At 51.7% G+C, this 11,235-nt stretch overlaps 2 pseudogenes; both read left to right on the forward strand.

The window, feature by feature from the left end:
• The first annotated feature begins 716 nt into the window (after window positions 1-716).
• On the forward strand, window positions 717-898 carry LOC137001888 (U2 spliceosomal RNA; annotated as a pseudogene).
• Window positions 899-8,496: 7,598 nt separating this feature from the next.
• On the forward strand, window positions 8,497-8,678 carry LOC137001889 (U2 spliceosomal RNA; annotated as a pseudogene).
• The last annotated feature ends 2,557 nt before the right edge of the window (window positions 8,679-11,235 follow it).

The raw sequence follows: 11,235 nt of genomic DNA on the forward strand, positions 1-11,235 counted from the left end.
TGAGCCCTAAGTATGCGCAATTAATGCGCCGCCTCATCGTCTCGGATACCATTCGCTGGTCGAGGGACATTTATGTGGAGCATGTGAGCGGCGTGCGCCAGTACAGAGCTCCTCTCCCTCCGTCTGAAGATGGGGCCCTTGTTGAGCCGCCCCAAGCAATTCGCCAGCGTTGGCCCGACGATCAGCGCGGCGACGATCAGGGTGCTTCGCGGCCTTTATGTATGCGTGTGCTTTAGTGCGATAATCGTGGCGGGTGTCAGTGATATTTTTCTGTGATATTTTTATACTGTTCTTCCGGCCCGCCACGACGATTGAATGAATGTCGCGATTAACCGAGTGTGAATGTCGCGTTTTTACTTATTTATTTATTTATTGTTTTAACCGTTGACTAGAGTCTTATTTATTTATTATTAGATTAAGCCGCGCATGCACCCCCGGGACAATTTTATCTTTTGACCTATGTTTTATTGTGTCTCCGGGGGTGCCGTACAAAGAGCGCTGAATTTTATTTTATACATTGCCCCAGTCTGCCAGCTGGGGCAATATTTTATATAAAACTGTGATATTGTGTCCTGGGGGTGCGCCCCCAGGCACCCCAGCGTGATGCCCACTGCCGGGGGGGGCCATTGTCCCCCGGCCATTATTTATTTATAAGGTGCGCGGCGCGAGCGCCGATTAACTATATATTATACCCTAGGGGGCTTGCCCCCTGGGGAACATTCTTTGTTAAAATAAAGGTGCGTATCTGTTCTTATCAGCTTAATATCTGATACAATCCCCAAAGGGGATTCAGAATATTAAACTGATTTTTGGAACCGGGTGGGTGCCCCGGAGCTCGCTCCGGCTCCGCCGCGGGTCAGCCCAGCATTGCAGTGCCGCAGGGTCTGGCCCAATAATTATTAATAATAATAAATAACACCTTTGTTATTGCTGCATTCACCCGGAGCAATAATTATAGAAATCGGTTTAATATTCTGACTCCCGGCCCGCGCCGTCCGGGCCGAAAATCGCGTTTTTGTGACGGGCGGGCTGCATGTTTTGTCATATTTTCGTACTTATTTTACTCTATTTATTCTTATTTTATTCTTATATTGCTCTTAGCTCGGAGAAAGCCAAAGTTTTATTTTATTTATTAACATAGTTTCCGCGAGTGAGTGTTGTGCTACGAGGAGAGGCGGTGCCGAGGAAAAGTGCCCGTGATCCGGCCGACTGCGCTTTGGAGGTTAAGTCCCGCTGTCATACGCCGTGGGACTTAGAAAAATTTCGAGTAAGTACCGCATAGGAGCACCTGTGTAAAAGTGACAGGTTGAGGTTAGGTGCTCCTGTGTACCCGTGCTCGCGAGTGGCAGGTGCGGTTACAGGTGCGTGCGTGCGTTACGGCGGGTGCGGTGCGGTGCGGGGCGTGCGTGTGTGAAGTGTCGCTGTGCCCGGTGCCGCTCGAGAGGTTGTCCTGGTGGACTTAGTTTCTGCATACATAGCATTGTCTGCAGCTAAGTCCATCGGGAACGCTATTGCGCACGCGTGTCGGTAGACACGCGGGTGACTCTTGCGGCATCGTCCGCGGCGACATAGATTCGCTACCTCGCGCGGCGTCGCTCTCGGCAGTCTGCCGGTGGCCTAGTAACTTTCCGAATAGTGACTTGTCCAATTCGAGCTCGGACTTGTCCAGAATTGGCCACCGGTTAAATAACGCGATAACTTAATAATTAATAAATAATAACGCAAATTAAGTAGAATCGGTCCGCCAACTAATTATTTATTGCTCTTCGTCCCGTCCGTCCGTCAAATTGTTTAAATTATATCGTTTTATTTATTTATTGTGTTTTTATATGTGCAATAAATTATTTTATATGTTGTGACATTATTTATTTAATACCCCTGCGCTTTTAACAATTGACGGAGACGGTAGACGCGTGTATTTATTATTTTTATTATTTATTTATTATTAAAACTGCCCTTTTATCTAGTCAACTGTTAGGCAAGTAGCTACTGGTAACTGTCACGGAAATCTTAACTTTTAACTATTATTTATTAACTCGTTTGTACAAATTTACTTTTTATTATTTACAATTTTACTATTTACAACTTTCTATTTATTTATTTATACATTTTTATATTTTATTTTTCACACCTACTTTTTATTGATTTTTACTATTATTTATTAATTCGTTTTTACAAATTAACATTTTATTATTTACAATTCTACATTTTACAACTTATGACTCATTTATTTATACATTTTTATATCTTATTTTTGCACAATTACTTTTTATTACTTTTAACTATTATATATTAATTCATTTGTACAAACTTACATTTTACTATATACAATTTAACTTTTTACAACTTTTGACTTATTTATTTATATAATTTTATATTTTTTTTTTTACACATTTATTCTTTACTGTTTTTATTATTATTTATTAATTCATTTTTACAAATTGACATTTTATTATATACAGCTTTACTTTTTACAACTTTTGACTCATTTATTTATACAATTTTATATTTTATTTATACACTATTACTATTTATTTATTTTACTATATATTTTATTTTCCGTGACAGCCCAGCAACATTTCTAGATATTTTTAGTTATATTTAAGCACTGTTATCTTATTTTATACATTATTTATTATATCTTTTATCATTATTATTATTATTTATTAGCGAAAGCGAAGGCGGACCGATAGATAGATTAGCACCGGCCTGCCACTAGAGAGACTGCATCGTGAGGCCGGCGGTTATCCATATTTTATTATTTATTGGACAAACGCATTATTTATTTATTTATTTATTTATTTATTTTTATTATTTACATATTTTTTATTATTTTTATTATTTTTTATTATTTTTTTTTAACTGCACAATACCGCAATGGATACCGGCCCGCGCGTTGTAGTTTTGGCCTTCCCGCTTCCGAATAAAGTTCAATGTCCACGCTGCTATCGGGGCGAGGAGGCTTTCGAGCGAGTGCGGGGGGAGTACTGTGACCCGGCTCATTTGCTAAAGCATTTAAAACAAATGCACCCGGGGGACACCGTAGCGTACGAGTGCTCCGTTTGTAAATATAGGGGGAAAACGGCGTACCCAAAGAAAGACGTAGCAAAGCACTACGACAAGGAGCACTCGGTCCCCCGGACAGAGCCGGGTCCGACTCCCGGTACCGAAGCGCAGCCGCGGCAGTCGTCTGTGCGCGTCGGGAGTGCATCGGTGAGTGCGCGAGCGCGTGCCCCGCGTGCGCAACAGCGAGCGGCGCCCGCGGGTGTGCCGTCGACGAGCCGATTGACCGGCTGGTTGCAACCCGGGCGCACCATGGCCCCGACACCATCGCCACCACCACCAACGACATCATCGGAGGAAGGGTCCCCCTCATACGCGGCCGTCACAGCAGCATCGACCTCCGCTGCTACGAGGACCAGCCCCCTGACAGCGGGGGCAACGGGGACGGTCGCGATGAGGCGCACCACGCGCAGAGGAGCTACACCGGAGGCCGCCGCGTTGGAGAAGACACCTCCTGGCCAGAGTGTGCCCGCTGCGTCCTCCAGACGTCCGCCGTCGGCGAGATCGACGCGCGCCCCCCTGCGCTACTCCCCGGAGGAGCGAACAGCATCAAAGCGCAGGGGGACAACAGTGACGAGGAGGCGAAAGACACCCGAGCGCACCCCATCGCCAACCACCGTCGCTGGCACTGGGGCCAGTGGCGCGGTGCGCCGGGTGTTGCGCGCGTCGGTCCCCCGCGAGACCGCGGCAAGGTCGGCACGTTCCCCCTCTCAACCCCCGTCAACCCGGGTGACGGGGGTGACCACCAGGACCACCACAGCGAGAGGGGGTGCAGTCAGAAAGCCGCCCGGCATTTCCCCGCCGCAGACCAGCGCGGCGGGTGCGAGGAAGATGAGCCGGGCGGTGAGCGTGCCGACCGTGAAGAGCGGTGCGCGACAGCGGACACCCCCGATCATGCCAACGATCGGGGAGGCGTCGAGGGGAGGGCGGGCCGCCACGGTGAGTGCGGAGAAGAGGCCCGTCGCTCCCCCGCGTAATGAGGCGACGCCATCACCGACGCTGAGGACAGCGGGCACGCCGGCGTCGCAGGATTCGGGGGGCGAGCCGCGGACAAGGTCCGTGGGCAGCCAAACGCCCCCCATGAGGGCCCCCAGTCCGCCACTTCCATCACCCAGTGTGGCGGAGGGGCCCGTGGCCACTGCACACCGAGTGGCCATTACCGCGACGTCGGCAGCGATGACGACGACGACCACGACGACGGTGACGACGACGATGTGCCGCAGCCCCATCATGTCAACGGGGCTGCCGGCACCAACGGGGGGGACGTCGCCCCCCTTACCACCCATCACACCCCCGTCCAACGTGGGGACGTCACCGGTCGTCGGTGGGGCCAGGAGGTCCTACACGCCGACCCATCTTCCATCCAGGGCAACGGAGCGGCGGCAGGAGCCCAGCGTGGTGCAGCTGGATTCTTCGGAGGACAGCGAGGGGGACGTGGAAGGGCCATGGAGGACGCGTCCGGGGCGAAGAGCCAAAAGGCGTCGGCTCTTGAGCGGCGGCTCGCCCGCGAACGAACCACCGGTCGCAGCGGCGACGGTTGCGCGCGCGGCGCCCGCGTTGCCACTCGCAACGCTGGCGAATCCATTTGTAGTGTTAAGACGACTCGAGGAGGAACAACCCCTCAACATAAATGGGCAACGGCGAGACGAGGCCACCCCGCCGAGGGCGCGAGAGGGAGGAGACAGCCGGGCGAGTACTGGTGAGTCAAACGCTTTTCATTCGAATGCTCCGGTAAATGTCCGCGGAGTGATGGGTCGTCGACGAGGCCCGAGGACCCGCGTACAGGCCGTCGGGGAGAACGGGGCATCCGCGGTCCCTGTGGATCCAGCAAGGCGCGGGGCGAATCAACGCCGGCCGCAACGACCGCCTGCTCAGCCCGATCGGTCGCCCCGTCGACAGCCGGCGCGGGCGACTGTCGAAAGACAGCGCAAGCGTGTGAGGCTTGCCGCGCGGGACGATCTGGTCGGTCGAGCAGCGGCCGTTGAGACGATTGCGGACCTGGAGGAGTACGCGGCACTCGTCGCGGCCTTCTTCAGGGAGGATGCAGCGCCGACGGCTGACGGGGAGGCGCCCGGTGCCCGAGATCGTCCACGAAGGGGCGGGCGGCCGCGGGGGCGGCGTGCAGCGGAAGCAGCAGTCGCCGACGAGAGAGGGGGTGCCAGGGGGGAGGCACCGGCTGACCCCCGATTCAATATTATAAATTCGGGAGAAGGACGCGGGGGCTGGGTGCGCGAAGCAACCCGCATTCAGGCCCTGTACAGGAGGAACCGTCGCAAGGCGGTGCGAGAGGTGCTACAGGGCCCCGCTGACTTTTGCCAGGTGCCTAAGCAGCGGGTGCACCAGTACTTCGAGCGCCTGTACTGCGACGAGGGCCGACTGGATGGCGCCGGTGCGGATGTGGAGCCCGCTGAACCCGCGACGCCGGAGGATGTCGCGCGCCTCACGGATCCCTTCGCGGAGCGAGAGGTGGACCGTCGGCTGCGGCGTATGACGAACTCTGCGCCGGGGCCCGACGGCGTCACCTACCGTGACCTTCGCGGAGCGGATCCTGGAGCGTGCCTCCTCGCAGCACTGTTCAACATCTGCATCCGGCTCGAGGCAGTCCCAGCGTCCTGGAAGACCTCCAATACAGTGTTAATTTTTAAGAAAGGAGACCGCGACGATTTGGAAAATTGGCGCCCTCTCGCTCTCGGTGACACTATGCCGAAACTGTTCGCCGCTCTCGTGGCCGATCGTCTCACAGACTGGGCGGTCGACCAGGAAAAACTTAGTCCCGCACAGAAGGGATTCCTGCGGGACGAGGGGTGTCACGAACACAATTTCGTCTTGCAGGAGATCCTGACTGATGCGCGGAGGAGCCGCAGACAGGCGGTCGTCGCGTGGCTGGACCTTTCCAACGCGTTTGGCTCGGTCCCGCACGCGGCGATCCGCCGCGCTTTCGTTCGAGCCGGCGTGCCGCGGAAAGTCATAGAAATATGGCGATCCATGTACGACGATTGCACTACTCGGGTTCGCACCGTCGAGGGCTACACCGCGCCCATCAACATTCGCTCGGGGGTGCGCCAGGGTTGTCCGCTGAGCCCCATCACCTTTGACCTCGCAATCGACTCGGTGCTGCGTGCAGCTGCCGGGGCGGGGGCGGGGTATGACCTGAATGGGGTTAAATGGTCAATTTTGGCCTATGCGGATGACATTGCACTGGTGTCCGACACGCCTGAGGGAATGGAGCGGCTTCTAGTCGCGGTGGAGGGCGAGGCTCTGTCGGCGGGACTGCGGTTCAACCCTGCCAAATGCGCCACACTGCACATCGGGGCAGCTGCCGGCGGCAGGGTCCTGCCGACAAGATTCGCCGTCCGGGGCCAACCGCTGCCTTGTCTGGCAGAGGGCGAGCCTTATCGGCATCTCGGCGTCCCTACGGGATTCTCGGTGGACCAAACGCCCTACACCACAATTCGCGGCATCCTGGAGGACCTCGAGAAGGTAAACCGGTCCCTGCTCACCCCGTGGCAACGCGTAGAAATGGTTGCCGTCTATCTGCTTCCCAAGTTAGATTTTCTGCTGCGGGGTGCAGCCGTGGAGAAGGGCCCCCTCAAGGCCACGGACCTGCAGATCCGCAGGTTCGCCAAAACGTGGCTCAACCTCCCGCAGAGAGCAAGCGCGGAGGTAGTCTACCTGCCTCCTCACAAGGGGGGATGTGGACTGCTTCCGTTGGCTGACCTCGCCGACGTCCTCACCGTTGCCCACGCGTTCCGTATTCTTACGGCGCGTGACGTGGCGGTGCGTGACTTGGCGTGGGCTACGCTGCGGGGAGTGGTTCGGCGACGAATCGGCCACGCCCCTGACTGCGATGAAATCGCCGCCTTCCTTTCCGGTTCGCTGGAGGGGAGGCTGAGGGGTGGAGGGGAGTCCTCCTTCTGGTCAAGGGTCCGGAACGCCGGAAGGAGACAATCCGAAAGGTTGTCCGTGCGGTGGAGGTGGGTAAGGGAAACCGAGGAGATGACCGTGGGATGTCGGGGCCCCAGGGGAACGACGGTAGTGGTACCACCAGGAGCTCGCTCCCAGGTGATTACCCGTCTGCGCTCGGCTGTAGCTTTTTATTATTTAAATACGCTCGTGCGAAAACCGGACCAGGGGAAGGTGTACGAGGTGTCGTCGCGGAACGGGGTGAGCAATCACTTCCTCCGTGGCGGCAGCTTCACTCGTTTCGCCGACTGGCGATTTGTACATCGCGCCCGCCTAGACGTGCTCCCCTTAAATGGGGCACGTCGATGGGGGGAGGGCGATAAGCGCTGTCGGCGCTGCGGTGGGGCAGCCGAGACCCTTCCCCACGTATTGGGTCACTGCGGGGTACACGCGGCCGCGATACAGCTGAGGCATGACGCCGTCTTGCACCGCCTCTGGAAGGCTTGTCGCCTGCCGGGTGAGGTACGCGTGAACCAGCGGGTTGAGGGCGTGCACGGGGAGCTTCGAGAGCTACGGCCTGATCTCGTGGTCAGGCACGAGCAATCGAAGTGCGTCGTCATTTGCGACGTCACGGTGCCCTTTGAAAATAGGCTAGTGGCTTTCGAGGAGGCTAGGGCGAGGAAGGTCGCCAAGTACTCAGCCCTAGCGGAGGAGCTGCACCGACAAGGGTATCGTGTAGCGGTGACGGCCCTCGTCGTGGGCGCCCTCGGCTCATGGGACACGAGAAATGAGGCGGTGCTCGCGATGCTCCGCGTGAGCAACAAGTATGCGCAATTAATGCGCCGCCTCATTGTCTCGGATACCATTCGCTGGTCGAGGGACATTTATGTGGAGCATGTGAGCGGCGTGCGCCAGTACAGAGCTCCTCTCCCTCCGTCTGAAGATGGGGCCCTTGTTGAGCCGCCCCAAGCAATTCGCCAGCGTTGGCCCGACGATCAGCGCGGCGACGATCAGGGTGCTTCACGTCCCTTATGTATGCGTGTGCTTTAGTGCGATAATCGTGGCGGGTGCCTGTGATATTTTTCTGTGATATTTTTATACTGTTCTTCCGGCCCGCCACGACGATTGAATGAATGTCGCGATTAACCGAGTGTGAATGTCGCGTTTTTACTTATTTATTTATTTATTGTTTTAACCGTTGACTAGAGTCTTATTTATTTATTATTAGATTAAGCCGCGCATGCACCCCCGGGACAATTTTATCTTTTGACCTATGTTTTATTGTGTCTCCGGGGGTGCCGTACAAAGAGCGCTGAATTTTATTTTATACATTGCCCCAGTCTGCCAGCTGGGGCAATATTTTATATAAAACTGTGATATTGTGTCCTGGGGGTGCGCCCCCAGGCACCCCAGCGTGATGCCCACTGCCGGGGGGGGCCATTGTCCCCCGGCCATTATTTATTTATAAGGTGCGCGGCGCGAGCGCCGATTAACTATATATTATACCCTAGGGGGCTTGCCCCCTGGGGAACATTCTTTGTTAAAATAAAGGTGCGTATCTGTTCTTATCAGCTTAATATCTGATACAATCCCCAAAGGGGATTCAGAATATTAAACTGATTTTTGGAACCGGGTGGGTGCCCCGGAGCTCGCTCCGGCTCCGCCGCGGGTCAGCCCAGCATTGCAGTGCCGCAGGGTCTGGCCCAATAATTATTAATAATAATAAATAACACCTTTGTTATTGCTGCATTCACCCGGAGCAATAATTATAGAAATCGGTTTAATATTCTGACTCCCGGCCCGCGCCGTCCGGGCCGAAAATCGCGTTTTTGTGACGGGCGGGCTGCATGTTTTGTCATATTTTCGTACTTATTTTACTCTATTTATTCTTATTTTATTCTTATATTGCTCTTAGCTCGGAGAAAGCCAAAGTTTTATTTTATTTATTAACATAGTTTCCGCGAGTGAGTGTTGTGCTACGAGGAGAGGCGGTGCCGAGGAAAAGTGCCCGTGATCCGGCCGACTGCGCTTTGGAGGTTAAGTCCCGCTGTCATACGCCGTGGGACTTAGAAAAATTTCGAGTAAGTACCGCATAGGAGCACCTGTGTAAAAGTGACAGGTTGAGGTTAGGTGCTCCTGTGTACCCGTGCTCGCGAGTGGCAGGTGCGGTTACAGGTGCGTGCGTGCGTTACGGCGGGTGCGGTGCGGTGCGGGGCGTGCGTGTGTGAAGTGTCGCTGTGCCCGGTGCCGCTCGAGAGGTTGTCCTGGTGGACTTAGTTTCTGCATACATAGCATTGTCTGCAGCTAAGTCCATCGGGAACGCTATTGCGCACGCGTGTCGGTAGACACGCGGGTGACTCTTGCGGCATCGTCCGCGGCGACATAGATTCGCTACCTCGCGCGGCGTCGCTCTCGGCAGTCTGCCGGTGGCCTAGTAACTTTCCGAATAGTGACTTGTCCAATTCGAGCTCGGACTTGTCCAGAATTGGCCACCGGTTAAATAACGCGATAACTTAATAATTAATAAATAATAACGCAAATTAAGTAGAATCGGTCCGCCAACTAATTATTTATTGCTCTTCGTCCCGTCCGTCCGTCAAATTGTTTAAATTATATCGTTTTATTTATTTATTGTGTTTTTATATGTGCAATAAATTATTTTATATGTTGTGACATTATTTATTTAATACCCCTGCGCTTTTAACAATTGACGGAGACGGTAGACGCGTGTATTTATTATTTTTATTATTTATTTATTATTAAAACTGCCCTTTTATCTAGTCAACTGTTAGGCAAGTAGCTACTGGTAACTGTCACGGAAATCTTAACTTTTAACTATTATTTATTAACTCGTTTGTACAAATTTACTTTTTATTATTTACAATTTTACTATTTACAACTTTCTATTTATTTATTTATACATTTTTATATTTTATTTTTCACACCTACTTTTTATTGATTTTTACTATTATTTATTAATTCGTTTTTACAAATTAACATTTTATTATTTACAATTCTACATTTTACAACTTATGACTCATTTATTTATACATTTTTATATCTTATTTTTGCACAATTACTTTTTATTACTTTTAACTATTATATATTAATTCATTTGTACAAACTTACATTTTACTATATACAATTTAACTTTTTACAACTTTTGACTTATTTATTTATATAATTTTATATTTTTTTTTTTACACATTTATTCTTTACTGTTTTTATTATTATTTATTAATTCATTTTTACAAATTGACATTTTATTATATACAGCTTTACTTTTTACAACTTTTGACTCATTTATTTATACAATTTTATATTTTATTTATACACTATTACTATTTATTTATTTTACTATATATTTTATTTTCCGTGACAGCCCAGCAACATTTCTAGATATTTTTAGTTATATTTAAGCACTGTTATCTTATTTTATACATTATTTATTATATCTTTTATCATTATTATTATTATTTATTAGCGAAAGCGAAGGCGGACCGATAGATAGATTAGCACCGGCCTGCCACTAGAGAGACTGCATCGTGAGGCCGGCGGTTATCCATATTTTATTATTTATTGGACAAACGCATTATTTATTTATTTATTTATTTATTTATTTTTATTATTTACATATTTTTTATTATTTTTATTATTTTTTATTATTTTTTTTTAACTGCACAATACCGCAATGGATACCGGCCCGCGCGTTGTAGTTTTGGCCTTCCCGCTTCCGAATAAAGTTCAATGTCCACGCTGCTATCGGGGCGAGGAGGCTTTCGAGCGAGTGCGGGGGGAGTACTGTGACCCGGCTCATTTGCTAAAGCATTTAAAACAAATGCACCCGGGGGACACCGTAGCGTACGAGTGCTCCGTTTGTAAATATAGGGGGAAAACGGCGTACCCAAAGAAAGACGTAGCAAAGCACTACGACAAGGAGCACTCGGTCCCCCGGACAGAGCCGGGTCCGACTCCCGGTACCGAAGCGCAGCCGCGGCAGTCGTCTGTGCGCGTCGGGAGTGCATCGGTGAGTGCGCGAGCGCGTGCCCCGCGTGCGCAACAGCGAGCGGCGCCCGCGGGTGTGCCGTCGACGAGCCGATTGACCGGCTGGTTGCAACCCGGGCGCACCATGGCCCCGACACCATCGCCACCACCACCAACGACATCATCGGAGGAAGGGTCCCCCTCATACGCGGCCGTCACAGCAGCATCGACCTCCGCTGCTACGAGGACCAGCCCCCTGACAGCGGGGGCAACGGGGACGGTCGC

This window comes from Linepithema humile, unplaced genomic scaffold (assembly GCF_040581485.1).
Source record: "Linepithema humile isolate Giens D197 unplaced genomic scaffold, Lhum_UNIL_v1.0 unplaced_3, whole genome shotgun sequence".
Classification (NCBI taxonomy): domain Eukaryota; kingdom Metazoa; phylum Arthropoda; class Insecta; order Hymenoptera; family Formicidae; genus Linepithema; species Linepithema humile.